Here is a 20,979-nt window from a genome sequence, read left to right as displayed (position 1 = left end):
TGCAGAGTTATTTTAATTGCTACGTTGAAGAAAGGGGTGTAACACGTTTGAAGGGCTAGTTGAGTTGCTAGTAGCAGACCAGCTTAAGAACACGCTATCTGAAGAGGCTCTCCGATACGTAACTTTGCAGGAGGGTGAGGGGTGGAAGAAAACACCAACATTGGCTGCGCTGCTGCAAACGTTCGAGGAGGCGCGGGGCAAAGACAGCGCGGTGAAAAAGCCCGAGCAGAGAACGGAGGAGAGCTGGCATACACGAGAGGGAAAGAGAGACCCAGACCGACTCGCATGCGATTCGGGAGGCACACAGCGGACAGACACAAGGCAATAGTATAGAGGGTGCTTCTCGTGCGGCTCAATGGGACACAAGAAGGCCGACTGCCCACACAACTCGAGGGGAGCGGCACCCAACGCCAAAGGGGACAGCCTCTTCGCACGTGTGGCAACACAGGAAGGGGTCGCCGCACAAAGCGAACTAAGACCGGTAACGCTGGCGTGTCAGGATAGGCGTATTAACGCAATTTTGGACACAGGTGCCGAAATAACGGTCGTGCGAGAGAGCATGGTCCCTCCGGATTTGATTAAACCGTATGGATTCATTGAGCTAGTGTCAGCTTTTGGCGAGAAAGTGCAGGCTAAACTCGCAGTCGTGCCCCTTATAATAAACCGTGACTTGGGCATTTTCTCGGACATACGAGAGGCGGTGCCAGTAGTATGCGCCCTGACCAACAAACTAGTGTCGAAGACAGACTGCTTGCTGTCAGAAGAAGCCTGGGAGTCCCTGAGGGAAGAGTGGGACGTGAAAGGCGTGGGAGCAACAGATAACCGCCAGGTCAGAGACTACAGGGGGGTCGAACAGGCAGAGCAAGCGTCGGTCGAACCGGACGTAGAACCAGTCAAAGAGATCGCAGCGCCCCACGCTGGAGTGCACATCGTCACCGGGAAAGAGAGTGAAAGCGATTTGCATGACGCGGAGGAAACAGACAGCGGTGGTCACGACGGGGAGAAGGGTGGAGAGGACACGATTCCTAGAAGACAAGTGCAGTGACACTTCCATGGGACGCAACTGCAGCAGACTCAACATGTGCACGGTGCGCGTAGGAGTGCAACAGTGTAGGGTGTATGCATGTGTAGAACTGAAGTTACAATGTTTCCCTCGAGTGCGTGTTTGGCGCGTTTTGTTCGCGTACACGAGTGTTGTTGAGCGTCTGCACGCAGTAATAAGGCGCCTATGTAGCATGGCGTATTTGTTTTTGTTTTGTTCTCGCTACAAAGTGTTTTCAGCGCCGGCGCGCCGTAATTAGGCAAGCGCTCCCCAGTACGCGTTATCCCTCCCCAGGGCATGTACGGTCAACCGTCGACTCTTTGGTTGGGTTTATTCTCAAAGGAAGTCGTGGGACCCCTTGGAGAATTTTAGGAGGGGCGTGTAAAGATGTCGACGGTTCTGCACAGAATCGGGAAGGCCGTTCACCCGGGCAGGATGGCAACCGGACCTCCGGGAATTTCTCGCGGCGCACGGAAACCGGGAGGGACACGCGTGAGCCGCTCGCACGTGGGTATGCGTGACTCAACGCAGGCAGTGGTGTCGGCTGCCCGCGGCAACCCGTTCAGGAGGCCAAGGTAGCACGTGCCGCCGGCCTGTCCGCACCCTCCATTTTCCGAGAAACACGCAGCCGATGAGGGCGACGGCCTGGTGGGGAATGCGGGGGGACCAACACCACCTAGACTTTCAAGTCCTGCGGAGTGCCGCCGTGACGTCACACGGCTGGGGCGGCCGCGCGCCGCCCGCAGAGCACGGCAGCGGAGGCACTGAACAGGTTTAGTGCCGTGTCACGGCGAAAATTGTGGGGTCGTAGCATTCTGTTTCTGTTCCCGTGCTTGGACATGACCCCATAGTCAGCCGACCATGTAACGCCAAGCTGTGTTGTTTGAGTAAACATATCGGTGGCCACAAAAATCGTTTCTGCTGTTGCTCGCGAATACTTTCTTGTCTAACCATTAACCGCACTAACTATCAATCCATCAGACAATAGGAGACTGCTCATTGATTACATTGTAGTGTATACGTGGGATTTAAATGTGCTGCACTTGCAACTAACTCTAACGTTTTTAAGCTACAATCACAAACGAGGAGAAGTTAGATAGGTTTGAAGTGAAGTTATAAGCACAAAACACTAACACACGAAGCACACGATTTCGTTTTGGATAGTTTTTGGGCAGTACAATGCAATACATGCTAAAAGACTCAACGTAAAGCTAAATTTGAATTTTACCTGTTCTTATTTTAAATATGTTTTTTTGTCATGTACGAACAGCATCATTACGAATATTTTGTTGTAACATGCACACCATATTCAAGGTCACTGCCATGTGCCAAAAAGCGCTGTGAGAGCGTAATGAAAAGCAAGACCGAAAAATAGCATTATTATATGACTAACTGGCTGATCATTCGTGCACGCCATTATAAGGATAATAAAAATGTTCTATTGTGCACGGAGGTGTCTGCAGCCGATGCCTGTAAAAAGAGTGAGTTGATAAAAAGTTTTCACCTCAATAACGACTTTTCATTTTTTTTAATCCATTAGAATTAAGCAGTCCTTCACACACTACGCTGAAACTCGAAGGGGTCAGGACTATTTATCGTATCTCGCAGGAAACTATGCGACCATGTTGAACTATTACGCTTATCTTAAATTTGAAGGCATGTTGCTCCACATTTAGATAAAAGTATCACCACAAAATTGCTCGAATTTTTTTTTTATGAACCAGTTCACGTCAATCCTGCGCCATTTAGTTTTTGCTGCCGCGCGTAAAGTATTTATAGGGGAATTAATACGTCTAGATTAGTGAAACATGTGTTATTAGGGCTGTCTTTGCGACTTCTCGGCAAGCAACCTTTTTTTTTTTTTTTGCAGCGAAACATCCAAATGATGCCAGCTATCTTTTAAAAGCATGCAGATCGAACACTACAAATGCATTTATGATGAATTTAAACGGATTTATTGCACTAAAAGAACACCAGTCCTGATGTGAACACAGTGACTCACTTGCTCAGCGTTTGAAGCTTTCTTTCTTTTGTTTTTGCGCTAGCGTCCGCGATCTTGTCACTCAGTCGGCAACAGAAGTTCTTAAGCAGAATGTTTGTACTGCACCACAGCACATGCTTCAGTAGGAGCTCACCCTGGAGTTCAGTGTAGGTTGAAAGTCTTCTCGGCGTATCGCACGTATCCATTTTCGTCGCAACTCGTCCTCTTGAGGAAACCGAAACACCGGCACTTTACACTCTGGTGTGTAATTTCCGCGACACCGCGGAACTGATCACTTGCTCGGCATCACAATTTTAGGGCGCACCATCCCGGCAGAATGACAAATGACAGGCACGAAAAGAAGCTTCGTCAGGATCATGCGCGCAGTACCATGCACGTGGGTGCAGTGAGAAAAAAAGCTGACTGAGAACACAGCAGTTTCAGTTTACAGGCGCTGTCGAAAGTAGTGCGGGGTAGGTATCATTCAACCTCCGTCGAACTTACTTGCAAATGAAAGCTGTAACTTATAAACATAATTGTAAGTTATTTTTGTCGACAATTTACAGAACAATCTGTCCTCATTCTACCGCAAAATATACATCGATATTTGTTGTCACTGCGCGAACTGACACAAACACGGGCATGATGTGTGGCACTACTTGTACCTCTTTACCCTGAAGGAAACTTGTTGTGAGGGCTGGCTATGAAAATTCTGGGAAGTTGTGGTTAGTGAACCCTGCCGCCCAGCCACTACAAAGGGTAAGCCCGGAAGTTATGCTGAGTGGGCGCGCCTTTTCTTTTCGCCCCCTTCTCGTTGGGCTTTTGTGGGCCCCATCGGGAGGCAATTAGCGTGTCTCGCGACAATGGCCGTCTTTCTGCTCCTGCACGTACCTACCAGTGCCGGGACAGGGGACAGTGGAAGGGGTGGCAGGGCCCCCGGAAAAGCTTGCAGGCGACGCCAGCAGAAAAGTATTTGGGCTTTGCTGGGAAGACGACCCTGTGCTTTGCCAAGAAGCCGACTTTTTCAATCAGCCCCCGCCCGCCCCAGCCCGATGACGTATGCCGCGTCGCGCAAAAGAGAATTTCGGCTTTATAGTCTAGGTGGTGTTGGGGGGACAGGTCAAAGAGTACCCCACGGGGGAGAGGGGTATTTTCGTCTTGTATATTTCTGTGCGCTCTTGCCACATAGAAGGAGCGAGTGTACGTGTCCATCATATTGGTGGTGTGTCATGATTGGATGTTTTCTGCATGCGGGCTGGACTCTCCGTGTTCTAAAAACGGAGCGCGAGAGTCCGACCGGCCGTTCCGATTTACGGTGCGGTGCGTGCACCATCGGCTTTGCCGAGGAAGTCAGTCCCAATGTTTTCCGCTTTTGACTGTAATGTGCAAATGTAAATAAGTGTACATAAATATTCCTTCCCTTACTTCAACTTCGTCTTCGAGGCCCAATTTGTCTGCAATGCGGAGATCTGCTACCCGGAAGACCGCAAAGCCACCCCAACCTCCAGTTGGCGTGCGAGGCGGAACTCCAACGAACAATTACTATGGTCATGGTGAGTCATAGATTGGGTGAAAATTCAATGCCACTAGGGCTTGTTGGGTATCAAGTAGAAGGTCTCGATGAGGTAAATTACGTGGAACAAATAAAGAAATGCGTCCTCCTTTTTATCGTGATAGAGTCATGGCTAGTCAAAAATTGGTTTAAGATTCAAAGTAACGCGAATAGGGTGTGTAAGGTATCAACATATTTGTCTCGGTGAATGAAGGTGGATCGGGTTCAACCATCAAAAATCCTGGTACTGAATAATAACCAGTTAAGCAAAAACGTCTTATTCAGTGCAACATAGACGTAATTGTGTGCGTTAGTTGTTGGCACGCCATATTGACAGCATGGTTGGTTCGACACATTACAGCACTCAACATCCGTCTCACAAGCCTGCGTTCCCGTGACACAGCTTAGGAACTGTTGGGCTTATATGCCTCCTACGTACGCTCAGAAGTCGGTTGGTGCAATCAGCGAATGCCTGCGATGACGCGCGCGATAGTACCAATTTCCGAGCATGGCTTGCTGCTGTCGGTGCGCGAGCGTGTTGACATTTAATACGCGCTCCCATACGTCATAATGAGTTCGTTTTTAAACAAGGCCCTGAAATACTCTTTCAAGTACTCAGGTCGTAGATGTACGTGCTCATAAAGGAGCAGAGTTTTTGAGAAGCGGCTTCGGAATTTTCCCGGTGACAGTCGGCCATTGGGGTTTCAGCGTAATGAGTGCGCAGGGTTTTCTGTTTTGTGGTTCTGTACATGGTAACTCCGCTAAAAAGTCTTCTTTTTGTGGTCCCAGCCTACACAAACAAGGGATATTCTTTCTGGAAAGAAATCATGAAAACACGTTACTCGCAGCGATTTTTAAGAACCACCCTGAACAAGAAAAATTTTTGGACGACGTATACATTAAACACCGGAATCCCGGGACGCTCGCCGCCGAGTCTGTACACAAAGCAGCCGCGTCGGCGGATTGCCTCGAAAGCGCGTCATCCCTATTTCATATTTGCCGCGCTTTCGAGGCGCTTTTTCAAAGAAAGTGCTACGAGTTGTGCCGCGCCTCCGCCAGATGGCGCCACGGGTCCCGCGACCGAGAGAAGACGCAGTGAAACATCCCCCTCGCGAGGGGCACGATGAAATGCAGAGCATTTCCGGGGGCGCGCGACGTTAAGTAGTTTGCGTTACGTTAATGTTGTTGCACTTGTGGCAACTGCTGACGAGATAGCGCTCGTCAGCAGTAGTTTGAATGAGTCAACGGTATAAGGCGCGTTCGTAGCGTCCCATTCTGTGTCGGCTTTGTGGCACAGTGGGTAGAGCGCCATGTACATTGCGTTCCACCCGCAGGGTCGAGGGATCGAAACCGGGCGTCGGATAGTATTTTTTTCTTATATAGTAGGGAGGGGTGCGGTGCGGACTACGGACGTCAACGCGGGTGACATCGTGAGTTACTGAAATGCTCTGCATTTAAAAGTAAAATATTTGCCGCCGCATAACACTATTTCCTACTGCCAAACAGGGGCAACTTATTTTATACACCAAGGTTTCACGGCCGCTTGCATGCTTTAAAGAACTTTAGCGTTTCAGCGGCGGGTGGGACACACGCACAGCTATTTCCTGACACGATCGGGCGTTATCCGCCACTGCGGCGCTTTTATTTCGCCTCCGGCTCAACTTTTTCGCATACCCGAACTGCAGCATAAGTATAGTGTACTAGAATTCCGGATGATTTTTGTCGGCTTCCCGTCGATGAGATGAACAGAACATACCTCCAGAGATGCAGAAACGTGCGATATGGATTGAGCACGCGGGCGAATAAACAGCGCTTCCAAAAGCAGCGTACGACCGTACGTATTCTGGGAAATTTGCTTGGTTCGAAGTCTTTCCGATTCAGCACGACGACCCGTGCGCGGCGGCACTCAAGGGGCGCAGGAAATTTGTGCAGCAAATTGATTTTTCACAGCAGACACTTCTTTTGTTGTGGTGTACTTCACAGGTTTCTTGCATGAACTCTTTGCCCTAACGCTGATTGGTGGTGCCGCGAACAACGGCGTAATCACGCCCGGACGAGTCGCTTCTGTACAACGCCAAGTAAAGGCAATCAGGGCTACCTGGCCACAAATAAGTAAATAAACATCAATTGGGGATGCAAAGTCTGGTGTCCAGCGGGTTGGGGAGGGAATTTATGAGCAAATCTGTCAGCTCTCGGAGGCTTTGAGCGTATACCTTAAAGCACTGTTTAACTTGTCGCTGCTGACGTACCGAATAAATGACACTTAACAATTTTCGATGTCGCCTGGACATCTCATATCGACACGCGACACGGAGCTACAGCGTGGGACTGCGACGTCGTGTGCTCGCCCCGCCATCCCCAAAAAATGCCTTCCAGGTGGTGCCTCGATCGTGGTGCCTCGATCATGGTGCCTCGACCGGCGAAATTTTGGTCTATACAAGTTTAAGAAGCGCGGTACAGTGAGCAGTGGGTGGCTGTGGATATTGACCCTTACCGACATTTAAAAAATGTTTCCCCGTTCTTCATCACCATCTTGCCCTTGTGGCTGTTCACTAGCGTTATTTTGGTGGGTTCCAGAGCTTTTTTTTCAAACATTGCTAGCCGCAGGATGTCGACCAAGCCACGTTTTAAAGATGGCTTAATTAAATTCCGCAAGCACGATTGATCCCTCTTAAGCACCAGATGAGGGCTTTTAAATATTGTCAGGGCCTTGGGTGTTTGGTGAAATAGGACGTTTATTCTACGACACTGCCGTCTCCGAACACCGGTCCAGGAACAAACGACGATGATGATGATCAGTCCAGAAGAGGATGAAGTGTTCCTCAAAACATTGGATGATGGGGATAATGTGGAAGCGAAATAAACGAATTTCCACGCCTCGGGGCTTCGCGCTTACAATATTGCCGCCCTTAAAAGCTGAATTTTCCATTACTAAGCAGCTTGTGTTTGCTTTAGCTACACGCGGATCCCGACACGGAAACCAATAATAGTACAGCCCCGATGAACTTACGACACAACTCCGAATTTTTACTTATGAAGTGACTCGACGCGGTCATTGCCTTGTTTAAATTTTTTCCCTCAAACCCTTCCCTTTGACACCACAATTCCTTTTGTGCTACCTTTCTAGCCGCTGCGATAAATTTCCGCAGTTTATCTACTCCTACCTAGCATTGATCAGTGGGATGCCCTTTTAAGTGCGAATGCACTTCTTAAGCGATCCTGAAGCGTCCGCCGCCGTCCGCATAGCAACAGCTGCGGGTGCGCGCGCTCCTCGTCTTCCTTGGCAACGGGGGGAGATGGGCGCGCGCTGCCTGGCCGCTGACATGGCACATACCCACGTGGGGGATTGGCCAGGAATCTCCTCGTCTTCCTTGGCAACGGGGGGAGATGGGCGCGCGCTGCCTGGCCGCTGACATGGCACATACCCACGTGGGGGTTGGCCAAGAATCGGGCGTGAGAAGGGCTAATGCACCCGCTTAAAGGAGCACTGACACGAAATTTCAAAGCTGAGATCCGCTCTAGCAATCAAGTACAACGACAACACAAATAGGTGTCTGTGAATAAATGCATCTTTCTTTCTTTGTAGTTGTGTGTGTGTGTGTGATCTCTCTTTCGCGAACATTACCGAACCGCGCAAATTCAACTCGTGCATTCGCACTTTCACATTCTTCCCCTCGGGGAAATGTGGGGAATTTTTTTTATCTGCCCCACATGATTTAATTTGATACCCCACACACCTTCACGGAATTTCTTTGAATTTTAACCTAATTTATGACTTACCCCGACTATCCCATGAGGATACCGAGGAAGCATTTTTTATTTCTCCCAGGTGATTCCCCTCATCAAGACATTCAATTTAATACCCCGTACCCCGTTGCGGCATCACTTTGATTTTCAAATCAATGGAGGATTCACCATGACTATGTCATGATTATGACCAGGAAGAACTTTTATTTGCCTCACGTGATTTTCCTCATTGAGACCTTCAAATTAACACCCCACATGCGCTAGCGCACTTTGAATGTTAACCACATTTGGGACTCACCATGACTGTGTCCCGATTATAACCAGGGAGAAATTTTTTTGCTTCCACGTGAATTTCCTCTCCGAGATCTTCAATGCGATACTCCACACATACTATCGGTATCCCAATGAATTTTAAACCATTGTATGACTCACCATGACTACGTCATGATTACGAAAGGATGTATTTCTTACTTGTCCGACGTTATTTTCCTAATCAAAGCCTCTAATTTGAGACCCCACACGCAGACGGGTCATCATTATGAATTCTAACCCTTATTATCACACACCTAAACTACGTCATGATTACGACACAAATCATTTTTTGTTTGTCCCACGTGATTTCCCTCCTCGAGACGTTCAATTTGAAACCCCACATGGCCTGGCAGCCCATCACTTTGAATTTTAACCCAGTTTGTGACTATCCATGATTTTCGATATTTTTTTCTTTATTTCTTCTTTTTTAGTTTTTTAAATGTTATTTAATCAATCATCTACCTTCATGCTTCTATAATGATTACAGGTCGAACTTCCGCGATATCTGCTTTTTTGTGGAAATGCAGGGCGTTACACGGGCCTGGCTGGGGAATGGGGGGAAGGGAGAGGTACTCTGCAAAGAAAGCTACGCATTAAAAAACAAAGGGTTATCCATGCACGCTTCCGCTTTAGAGATTCGCGGGGACAGTTCGCTTTGACAGAAGGCCTTTTATTCAGGATGCAGAGCAAGAATGCACGAGACCATAACCCTAAGCAGCGTCGGTGTAAATGAACTGAGCAGTGAGCACACGTCCCCTCGCCCAATGTTGTGTTTGCTTCTCCCCAGGGCCCCAGCACACCCTCAAGTCTGAACCCCCTCTGTCATGAACACAAAAACGGGCCTATATCAAAAGCTTTGTATCTAATATATGCGTACTATTGCTTGCAAGCAGCGCTAATCTTCATGGTCAGCAGGTAAATCTGTATTAAATCTGCGACGAAAATTGTTTCCGATCTCACAGAATTTACGGTATCATGTCGTACCGAATGCAAGGGTTTGAGCTCACGAATGTGCACCCGTAATATTTTTACCTCGCGTCAATTTAAAAAATCTGAATTCTAATGAATTCTGAGTCCATCTGAGCGCGAGTGAATTCCTAGCATGAGAGAGTTTTGAGTCCATTTGAGCTCTGAATTGATTTTGAGTTTTCAGTCCATTTTGAGTTTTGAGTATATTTTGAGTTCTGAGTACATTTTGAGGTTGAGTACATTTTGAGTTCTGAGTACATTCTGAATTCGAGTACATTTTGAGTTCTGAGTACATTTTGAGTTCTGAGTACATTTTGAGTTTTGAGTATATTTTGAGTTTTGAGCCCGAGTGAGTTCTGAGTTTTGCGCATACTGTGAGTTTGAGTTTGAGTGAGCGCAGATGTGTTGCACAGCAATGAGTCTGAGTTTGAATGAGTGGTGATTCGAAAATAAATTTGTGAGTTAGTTTGAGTGAGCCACGCCAACGTTGCCAAGGTATGGATATGCTGTTCACTCCATCCGGCCATGGGACGCAGTCACTTAAAACACAAGCAGGGACAAACCTGGCACTGCTTGTCGAAAGTCTGGATGGCCCGGTGCGTCAGCCGTGGGCCATTCGGGTGAGCGTCTTCGTTTCCGACGACGGCTGCAAGGGTTGGAGTTCGAATATTTCTTACCAAATGTAGAGAAGAGCGTCGTAAACGTTGTGGTGGCAGTTCGTGAGAATAAACCGCCTGCACAAGTTCTGCATTCTTGTTACGAGTCCGAAATAATCATTTCAGTCCTAGGTGTTCAGTTTAGGAAGTGTTTATTCCCACCGCATTTCTGCAGCGCTCAATTGATAGTACACAGGCATTTGTATATATACTCGCCTTTGAGCATCATGCACACACCACCGTCGTAGCCAATGCGAATACATGCTAGCATGCATTTATATTCCTCTTGGGTGCACGTAATCTTGCGCTCTGGAAAGAGAGATGACATTTTGAATCCGGTATTTAGGCGCACTTGAAGGGACCTGCTAAATCAAAGAGTTCGTCGGCATATCTACAAAAAAGGCTACAGGTGCTGGGAAGTCATTTTATCTAGCCTAGCTGTAAGAACAAAAGAAACGTTATGGTTTCTATACGATACATTAGTACTCAATTCCAATGTGCCGCATTGAACAACACCTATCATAGGCAGATACTATCAGCAATATTTGTGTAAATGCAGAACGGTTGGACAGTATGCTCCGCGATCTTTATAAGTTTTTGCTGCATGTTCTAGGGTGGAGTTGTATTATTCAGTCAGTCACTCACGTACCCATTTTACGCATTTTCATGCTGTTTGCTCACATTAGGTACCAGAAAAGCAACGGTATGGAAAACCTTGCTGGGTTCCGTCATAAAGCAAACCAGTTATTCAACTCTGCAATTATTTATATTTTTTCAACAGATTTTCATTCTCAAACTTCCGGTGTTCCTATTTAAGCCAGTCACCCCGAACTGTGACATTTTCTTAAAAAATCGTTCTGGAAATAATAGAAAGGGAAATACTAGACATGTGCAACTTCACACAAGTGGCAAACAGGTCATGCACGAACTACAGCATGGAAATAATGGATCGATCACCTAATCATGGAATGGTGTAACGACCACCTCGATGTGATTTCAACTCAGAGCTGCAGGACTGTCCTTGCATTCAAATATAATCCACGAGTTCGCTTTCGTTCGTCGCGCGAGGCATTAGAGCCCAATGACGTAACTGTGCATTTGCCGCCCACTTTTTTATGTTATGTTTGTCCTCATGGTCGTCTGTTTTATATAAGCTATCCGAGCTGATGTCCGGTTTCACAAATAGGTATATGTTTATCAGTGCAATCGCAGGTGTGTATTAGAATTGCAGTTATGACTGTGGAGTAATTTTCCCTCTTAAAAAGCATTTTTGTAATAGCCAGGAACAGTGTTCCTGCTACCGTCCAAGCGGGTTGAAGACCAGTGATACGTGGTACCTGATACGTGTCTGTTTGATACGTGCTACCCGAGCTAATGTTTGCTTTCATGAATACGTACTTGTTAATCGGTGCGACTGCAGGTTATTTTGTTTAGAGATGCAGTTATGAATGTGTAGTAATTTTACCGTCTTAGGCATTTTGTAACAGCTGTGATGCCTGTGCACTAACACTGCTTCTTCAAACGGTACGAGCGGGTTCAAGTCCGGGGATGTCTGCATCCACGAACACGTATTTGTTGACGAGTCCGTTTGCAGGTGTTGTTTATTAGAGCTGCAGTTAGGGATGTGGGGTAAGTTTGCCCTCTTAAAAGCATTTCCTGGTTGCTAGGATGCCTGTGCTAGTAACACTGTTTCTGCTGAGGTTTAAGCGGTGACAGGTCCAAGCGTGAATGGTCTCCTGAAACGTGTTAATTGATGAGTGTGTGCGTAATACGTGCGATTATTTATTTGTTTATCACTTTGCAGATGTTGTTTATTTGAACTGCACTTATAAATGGGGAAACATTGTGCCCTCCCGAACGTATTTTGTAAGTGCTACGATGTTTGTGCACCAGTGCTCTTTCTGCTACCTCCGAAGCGACTTGAACCACGTGTTACCTGATACCTGATGTATGCGTGCGTGATACGGGTTACCTCAGTTAGTGTCGGCTTTCGCGAATACGTATTTGCGGATCACTGCGATTGCAGGTGTTGTTTGTTAGAACAAAAATATGGTTGTGGAATACTTTTGGCCTGTTCAAGTTTTTTCAATTCCTAGGATGCCTGTGCACCAACGAAGTATCTCCTATCCTCAAAGCGGGTTGAAGTGCAGTCAGTAGGCTACACCTTCCTTTGCCTTGCCTCACCAACTATTCTCCACTCCACAGCCTAGTTTAATAGAAACTGAAATTCTAACGGAAAATAGGGCGAGCAAGCTTTTTGGGGCAATAGGCTTGATACGAACAATACACCAATAACGTATAATGCACTTCCAAGCTTCTTGAGTTTTACTTGTATAACGTTCGAATCAGCAAATATTTTAACAGTGTCTGTTGGTTGTGCCCCAGGGCATAGATGAGGGGGTGTAAGTTGATAATGAAAGTTGATTAAATGAACGTAAGAATGTTATGACATCTAGGAGGGAACGATGATTGGGTCCATGTATCCATGTGGTGTACAGTGAAACCCGTTTATAGCGAACTGCAATATGCACCGCGATTAGTTCGATATATGCAATAGTTCGATATAGCCGAACCCGCCTATAACGAGCTTACTGTTACGAGTTCGCAATCTGCGAGAGCCCCCCGCCCCCCTCCACCCTCCCCTCACCAAATCCGCCATCCACGTATGCAGAAACGAACACAGTACAGTAGCCATTACCATATAAAATAATCCTTTTATTGCAAGTAATAAAGCTACTTTCCGCCTTAACTGCCCACGTTGCAAAACAAAAAACGGTGATTTTTGTTTTCACTTTCGTTTTGGCGGCTTCAACTAGCATAGCATTCTCTACACGAAACATCGTTTGCACCAGTTCAAGTCGGCGTCTTCAAAAATCTGAGAAGCATTGGCGGTGCACATCGACTACAGAAAGCGCTTCATTATAAGCGTCGGACGGATTTCACTCGCGACATCATCGGGAACGCTGGCGAGCTCTTCCCACAGTTTACCGATGCTGCTGTCTTTCCGGGCTCGCTGACAGGGCGGGTTCCTTCGCGAGTCCCGCGCGTCGGAAACAGTTACGGAAACTATTGGGCGTCACGTCACTCCATGCGAGGCGCAATGTCTCAGTCGCGGCTCTTGCTTCGTGGTCGCGGCCGATCCACATCTCAATCGCCGCTCCGAGATCATGCACTTCGGCGGCCATTCTAGGCGCCCAGAGTTCGATATATCGGATGTGAACTTCGTTATAAGGAATATGTTGCACATGTATTTCCGTAACTGAATTATTTTTGTTCGATATATAGCATAATTCACTCTGTCCGGGTTCGTTATTGCCGGGTTTGACTGTATTCGGAAGAATCGTCTACGGGGAGTCCCCTCGCCGCAAGATGTCGCTTTATCGTGGGACGCAACGCAATCAACGCAATGTCAACGCAACGCAATGTCAACTGTGGGCTCTAGATTAACCTCTTAAAAACAGGTACATTCAGCTTGGTTGATTGCACCTTTTATTCCACATTTTAAGACTATTCCGCGTTAATCTTCACCCCGCTGCACCTCAATGGTCAATCCAGGTGGAGATAAATATTCGTCAATTAAAAAGGAAACAATTTTTAGCACTTCATGGATTTCGAATATTCATCTCCCACAACCCATTTTATTACATTGCTTACTGTCATTTAGAAACGCTCGAGTGAAAATGCGGCGAGTATTTAGACTTAGCGCACGGGTTGACAAAAATCGTGCGCATTCATACATAAACGAATGTAAGCCTAACTTTCTGCTTTTTTCTATGCCAGATCACACGCCACATGTTTAAGCTGACAGATAGGCACCGTTGTTTAATTTAGCGAGTTTGCCTAGAGCCCGTTCGAATTGGCCGCTCTAGATACATTGCAGTCACGCCTAATCACGGCACTTTTAAGAGTGCATTCCACCTTAACCCTTTGCAAATTAAACTGGCGTTTGCAGATTTAGAGTGCCCTGTCGTTCAATAGCCCTCACAAGGCTCATTTAGCTGCGGTATAATGGGACATGATTTACTTTTGCTCAGCCTCACATAGTACCCAGCTGACGTTCATGTACTAATTAGCACTGGACGGAATAAAACGTTTTTGCACAAAAGAAAAAAACAACGAGCGGCACTGCAATACAGACTCACTAAGTGAATAAACCCTTACGTTCTTCATCAGGCAGTTGTCTCGCGCGAAACTCAGAAGGCATTCCCAGCAACCCTGCAAGCAAGTTAACCCGAGTATATTCAGGAAATCAGTTGAAAACCTTACGTGGCGATAGTCCAAACATGCGTATATTGGTTGTTTGCCTTCAACATCATTTCCATGGTTAAAAAATGGAGCAGCTCAAAAGGCTTACCGGCTTTATAATTACACATTCTAATATTATCATTTCTAGCCATGTTCTTTATCTCGAATAACTGCAAGCAGTCTTAATGACGCTCATTTTATGCGTAAAGTGTTGCAATGTGCAACGTTGTCATCTTCTTGCTTCCTAAATTAGATGCCATCTTGCAATACGAACATATCTAGTTAGATTGAATTCCTATCATAGGCTCCCACATTTTAAGTTTCTAAACCCCCAGCTTCTGAATGTGCCATAAGAAAACGAGATTCAAGTTGATTCAGGTTGTATACACGACCTGATATTGAGGACTACCCGTGCAAACCTTATCTGGTAAGCAAACGCAGGTAACGGGTGCACCCGAAAATGTCACCACTTGGCAACTAACCTTTAATATTGCACAGACGAAGCCCCTACGCCCAGCGCGTGGTGATGCCAGTGCAGTGAGTGCGCGACGAATACAGGGGCGTCAGCTTCCTACGAGTCACGCTGCCCTACGTGGTTGTCTGCTCACAGTGCGGGCTCAACGAAACGTATGTACTGCACTGCAAGCCCGTAACATGCGCGCAACTACCCGGTCTGGCATAAAGGCGGTTTTCACAAGTGCAGCGGGGGAGTGGTACGGAACGGCTCGGCAGATGTGGGTAGCCAGGATGGTTAGAGCAACGGGTAGGCAGCCAGAACCACGCCTCTCCACAAGCTTAGAGTAACCAGCACATTTTCTGGGCGTGCGAGGTGCGGCTTGTGGCAAGAACCTGGACATCGTTGTCCGTGTCAAGGGAATCGCCTTACTATTTCCTGCACATTCCATGCAGTAAGTTGTTCAGTGTCGCATGGCGCTCATTGCTGTTGTTTATTTCAAGCTGGTATTTCTCCCCGTGCCGTTTTCTTGGGGTTGCCAAGGATTAAACCGGTAATTTATGGTTCTTGTGTGTCGGTATCGCTCTGTTTGGCGGGTCCAGGCCTACGTACCTTTCACACAAAGGAAGTTCCTCCAAACCTTTCATTATAAAACTACACTTCGTTCTGGAACGGACGCGTCCATTGAATGAAAGACATAGGCGAGACATAGTGCGTTTAAACAATACTCATTGCGCTCAGCAACCTAAAACGTGTGGCCCAGGACTTTGACAGCACTTTGCTTGTAATAACAATTATTTTGTGCGTTCTGAAGAACAAACATGTGCAGCAAGCATGTTTATTAAAGCGATTATGTGTCAATGCGCACTCACAACACCCTCCCGCTACAGGGAGGGCTAACGAATCTGTTGTTAACTATGTCTATGTGACCTAGAAACACAACAGTATACTTTGCGCCTTTGCCCATTCACCCTTCAACTGACTTAAAATTAAAGCTAAAAAAAAATACCGGCCAGAGCATTCGCAATCCTATATCTACTCTGGAAAAAAGAAAAATTCCACTCCAACAAAAATGTTTAATTTCATATTTCGGTTTCCTGGGGCCATGGTAGACCGGCAAAGCTAGTAACATATTTATTAGAAAGTTTTAGCATATCGTTATCGTGTTTGCGTTACCGTTTATCTTGTTGCCGGACGCAGGAGTTGCAGTTTACCGCGGAAAACGTAAGGACACGTTTCAGCACACCATTTGCGGTTTGCGTATTCGGACAATTTTTGCTCTGGAAGCAACATTATTCTCAAAACAAATCACGCATAATTTTCTTCTTTATATCTATTTGCTACCGTCTAAAGTAGCTTGAATGCTTCACTTTTCGGTTGAAGCGTTCACAATAAAATAAGTTGTTTTGAGGATACTGTAGGCATCCCCTGTATAGCTTTAAAAAATGAAAACATGTGGGTGGCGCCACCTACTGAGTTGAACTGGATTCAAGGTAAACTACAATCTATGCCCGCGCTTAATATTTCCGCAAGGAATGGTCAAAATATTTCGTAGTAATTACCCAATAACCTACACTACCTTGCCCACCACAATTTTGGAAGCATAAAAGCACCTTACCAGCTCAGAATCCTATCTCAAATATTTCAGGCGAGCGAGGCTTAGCCCGAGTAGTGGCGGTCATTTTTCTCGCCCATCTGAGAGAAATAGTCGTTTGTCGTGCTCCTGAGCATCATTTAACAAATATAAACGTAGTAATTAGCATCAACTAAGATTAGTATTATCGCCTGTAGCAAGCATGAGCTGCAGAGCCCACTGCATTTGGTGTAATGAATGCACAGACGTATATTTCGTCTGCTCCCTGGGTCAGTAAAGCACGCGCCGGTAAGTTAGCGTTCGCGGTAACTCTCGTCTTGCGCAGTCGACTCTCAAAAACATGCTAGGCGGTAGCGTAAACAAGGTAACGCTACTCTAAAGCTCTCCATGGTTGCCTACCTCCACTAATTAGGTCACTACGATTTTCGTTCGAGGGCTCCAGTAGCCTGAAAGCTGCCCGAAGCTAACGTCGTCAACAAATCTTTTTGATGGACATGGTTGATGTGCCAGTTGCCGAAGTCATGTAGCAGTGGAAGCACTGAAGGATAATCTGCTGAGTCGCTAATCTGGAAGGGTGATGCTCATTGAGCGTTTTTTTTTTGTCCGAAGTGAACCATAAAATCCAACCCTCTTTAGATTCTACCATATCTGTCATCAATTTGTAGCCCGATGCAGAGTAATCAGTCGCGGACGACAAAAAAACTTCAGATCCTGCGTCTTAAAAGCGCGCCTGTTGTAATGGGCTACATAGAGGACCTTAAACAACTTGTTTGTGCCAAGGACTTCGGAGAAGAGCACGCGGCTGCTCTGAATAAACTGGAGACCAACCTCATAATGTCGCACTGCAGAAAAAAACAGCCATTACGGAGTTCCTTGCGAAAAAAAAAAGTGTGTTTTGACTTCTGATTTTTTACTTTGGTCCATTTACTACGAACTTTGGGACATAACGAAGGGAGGCTGCGTGACGCTGAGGTTCGTTATAATCGAGCTGAATGCGTTGAAAGATGGGCTCGACGATTCGGACTGACGGCATGTGCATAATTGTCGTTTCTATGTGTTTCTGCCACTTAACAACCAAGTGCCATAAAGAACTGTGCGGAGAAAACGCCTTGTTCACTGTGTGAAGTTATACTTAGCTTTGCGATGTATTCCTTTGTGGAGGCTTTGTAAATTTGGGATTGTCCTAGATGAATACGCTTGTGAATTGGTAGTTTTAAAATTGAGAAAACAGAATAGATCTTGCTTTGAAGTTTACGTATGTCAGGGAGAAAGTGTTATCCCGGTACCCCCATTACAACTGCGCTGAAATAAATTTGGAGGTGCGCGTTTCATGCACCGGCCACTTTAAATGTCACTACAGCTATTGCAAAGTACCTCAGGTATGCGATATGTCCTTACCTGCTGATAGCCCAAGAATCAGGATGGCAGCCATGATACTTGATTCGGCAAACTTCATATTTGTTGGGAACTGCAAGGGAAACTGGTAGATGAGCCCCCTACTAGAAAAATAGGTTGGTCCTTCTATGATTAAATTAAAGCGGGCATTAAATCTCAAAATCAAGATCCCACGCTTGCAAGGAATATACCACTCCGTGTGATGTACGCCCCCGCTACCCGCCTCTGTCTTATACTGCCGCCTCCCTGTCACCGAATACAATCTAGCATGGGAATATCCACAAACCGCACTCTTTAATTCGAATACATAACACACATACGCGCAGTGGACGGCAGCACTAACTAGCTCCTACCTCTACTTCTAGTGTATCTGTTGGCTATAGCGTGAGGGGGAGGGCCGGGTGGCCACTGCGGGAAAAAGTTTTCCGGCTTAGAGTAAACGCCCCACCATGCGGCTGCCCAGACTTCCACCCCAGCGGCTCGCCTGAATAAATTTTACTTTTCTTCAGTAAGGAGTATCGAATGGTGTTCGAACTGTCACATACACACTTAAGGGTATTGGCCGCTGACGACAACTTCGTTAATTTGCGGAAACTGGAAGTGAACTGCCAGGAACACAGGGTGACAGGCACGTGAATTTACCACTGGTCTGTGCCTGTGCCCTTCCATCCTAATATTGTTTTGGAGCCACATACAAATCTCGGTATGTGATTTTCATGGGAATGCACAAACACTTTCCCCGGCGATACTTTACTCCTAGACCGCGTTGTTTTCATGCTAGTTCCATAAAAATACTAATAACGAAAATTCGCTCCTACTACGTACGCAGTCGAACTGGTCAAACGATGGCTCCCGTCACCGATTAAAGGGATGGACACATGCAAATGGCAGCTCCCATGATATGTTCACCACCCATTTAAAGCCATTTCGCGATAACCTTAACATACGGACCCACAATTAACAACGTACCCCCTCCTGGATATGGGCTGTTGAAAAACAGCGCTGCATTCAGAGAGTCACTGAGCATTCACCCAATAGCCAGGCTACAACACTGTCACATTCAAGACCCATAATCAAAACTAAGTGCCACCATAAGTTTACGTGCAAAGCACTTTAGGGGCTCGCGTTGTCGTCGTAGCTCGTTCGCTGTTACGCTGTTCGATGTGAAGCTGGTGCCAGAATATGGAGGCGCAGCGAGATTACGGGCCCGAGTAGAGCTGTACGACGTAACCAATATGGCGCACAGCACAAGCTTCAAAAAAGCGGTTTCTAAACTCATAACCGTTCGAAACTCGCGAACCGCTTGCGCGTGTCATACATCTCCCTGTTGTTTAGCGCAAAGAAAACTGCAGGTACATTTTACGCAAAATATATGTAATTAACGGCCACCCCCCGCATTCATTTAGTTAGGAATGCCCGTTGGGTTGGTTTTTACGACAGTAAGCAAAAAAAAGTGGCTGCCAGAAACGGCGCTATTTAAAGTGCGCAGTAAGGCGGTGGCGCGTGTGACATGAAAACAAGCAAAAAAAGATCTCCCGCTAGCGCTTTTCCAGGCAGGTGGCGCACGAGCACTGCGAAGGCGGGAAATCGGAGTTGCATCGGACTATCCATCGTTCAATTCATCAGGAGAGGAGTGAGACAGGGAGGCGAAGAGCATCATGGGTGGCAGCAGTGCGCGGATAACGGCGCCGCAGCCCATTGTGGTGAATCCCTGCTCTCCACGTCCTACAGCTTTCTCGTTGACTGGAAAGGAGGAATAAACACTTAATTGGCCAGTCAATGCTGTTAGGCTGGCCACCAGGTGGGGGTCCTCCTTAGTAGTCCAGGAAGCCGTGGGTCTTGGCAGCCTGTCTTACCTGCTCTACCAGATGTTGTTGGTGATCCGGGTTGGAGCTGGTCAACCGACCCTCCCACTTCTCAAACGAGGGATTGGGATTTGGGGCAAGAGATGGTGTGTGGCGGCACTCCCATACCATGTGGTAGAGAGAGCATGGGTCCATGCAGAATTTACAAGTGCATTGATGCATTGAGTGTTGTAATGCACCATGTGGAAATGTGTTAGTTTGTAACTGTCTGTAGATAACCGTGTCCGTGATACGCGAGACATATTTGGATGTGGACGCGGAAAGGTTCTTCGTCCCAAGCGGTAGTGGGCCAGGATGTCACTGCACCTTCTGGGGAATATTTCTCGTGTTGGGTTTATGGAAGGACTGCCTGACATCCCAGAAGGAGGTGCCCGGTGTGTATGAGGTCGGGCTGCGGCATGAGCCGCCTCATTTCCTTCCAGTGATGAATGAGCCGGTGTCCATATGATAAACATTTCGGGTAAATGAGGGTGGGTCGATAGAATTTTTGCTGCTGTTGATGAAATGCGTCCAATTTGGAAGTTTTGGCAGGCTGTCTGGGAGTCTGATATTATGGTGACATGTCCTTTGCCAGTGGTAGCTGAAGGGGCAATGTCTGCTTGGTAGGTATAGAAGCAGAAGTGCTCTAATCCCTGATTATTGACTATTCTGATGGCGTGGGCTCATCGGCTGGTGCATAGTGATGCGTCTGCGTACCTAACGTCAGACCATTTCCCGTATGCAGTTCGAAGAGCTTGAACTCTGGCCTTGCGTTTTTTGGCACCGGGGTGACAGTGGTGTTCTTTCTAACATGTAGAGGAATGCGTTGTTTGGCGCTGTTGCTTTCGGGACTTCGTAACCCAGTTTTAGTAGGGTTTGTCTTCCCGTCTTTGTGAGTTTTAAGCATTCCAATTGGCTAGTTTTGTGGGCTTCAGCCAATTCCTCCCAAGTGTTGTGGAGGCCTAACTGCAATAATTTGTCTGTAGAAGCCGTGAGGGATAAACCGAGAGAAAACTTGTAGGCTTTTAGGATCAATGTAGTAAGTTTTCTTTTTTCGTTATTTTTCAGGGCTAGATATGGCGTTCCATACGTAATTCTACTCGAAAAGGATTAAATTTTTGTCTGTCTTAAAAACGGTGAGGCCTGAGCAATGGCCTTTTGTTAGCCCTATAACGTAATTACGTCAGT

At 46.7% G+C, this 20,979-nt stretch overlaps 1 long non-coding RNA gene across 1 annotated transcript; it reads right to left on the bottom strand.

Annotated features, from left to right (window-relative positions):
• Nucleotides 1-10,404: 10,404 nt before the first annotated feature.
• Nucleotides 10,405-18,050, bottom strand: LOC144139089 (uncharacterized). The gene is made up of 3 exons (XR_013316037.1): nt 17,951-18,050; nt 14,421-14,474; nt 10,405-10,568 (listed from the first exon to the last, which is right to left on the bottom strand). It is a non-coding gene; the product is annotated as an uncharacterized LOC144139089 (long non-coding RNA).
• Nucleotides 18,051-20,979: the final 2,929 nt, after the last annotated feature.

The sequence above is a fragment of the Haemaphysalis longicornis genome, unplaced genomic scaffold, assembly GCF_048455015.1.
Source record: "Haemaphysalis longicornis isolate Haplotype H1 unplaced genomic scaffold, Haemaphysalis longicornis Haplotype H1 scaffold_5, whole genome shotgun sequence".
In the NCBI taxonomy this organism is placed as follows: Eukaryota; Metazoa; Arthropoda; class Arachnida; order Ixodida; family Ixodidae; genus Haemaphysalis; species Haemaphysalis longicornis.
This window is presented reverse-complemented; position numbering and strand designations above follow the sequence as displayed.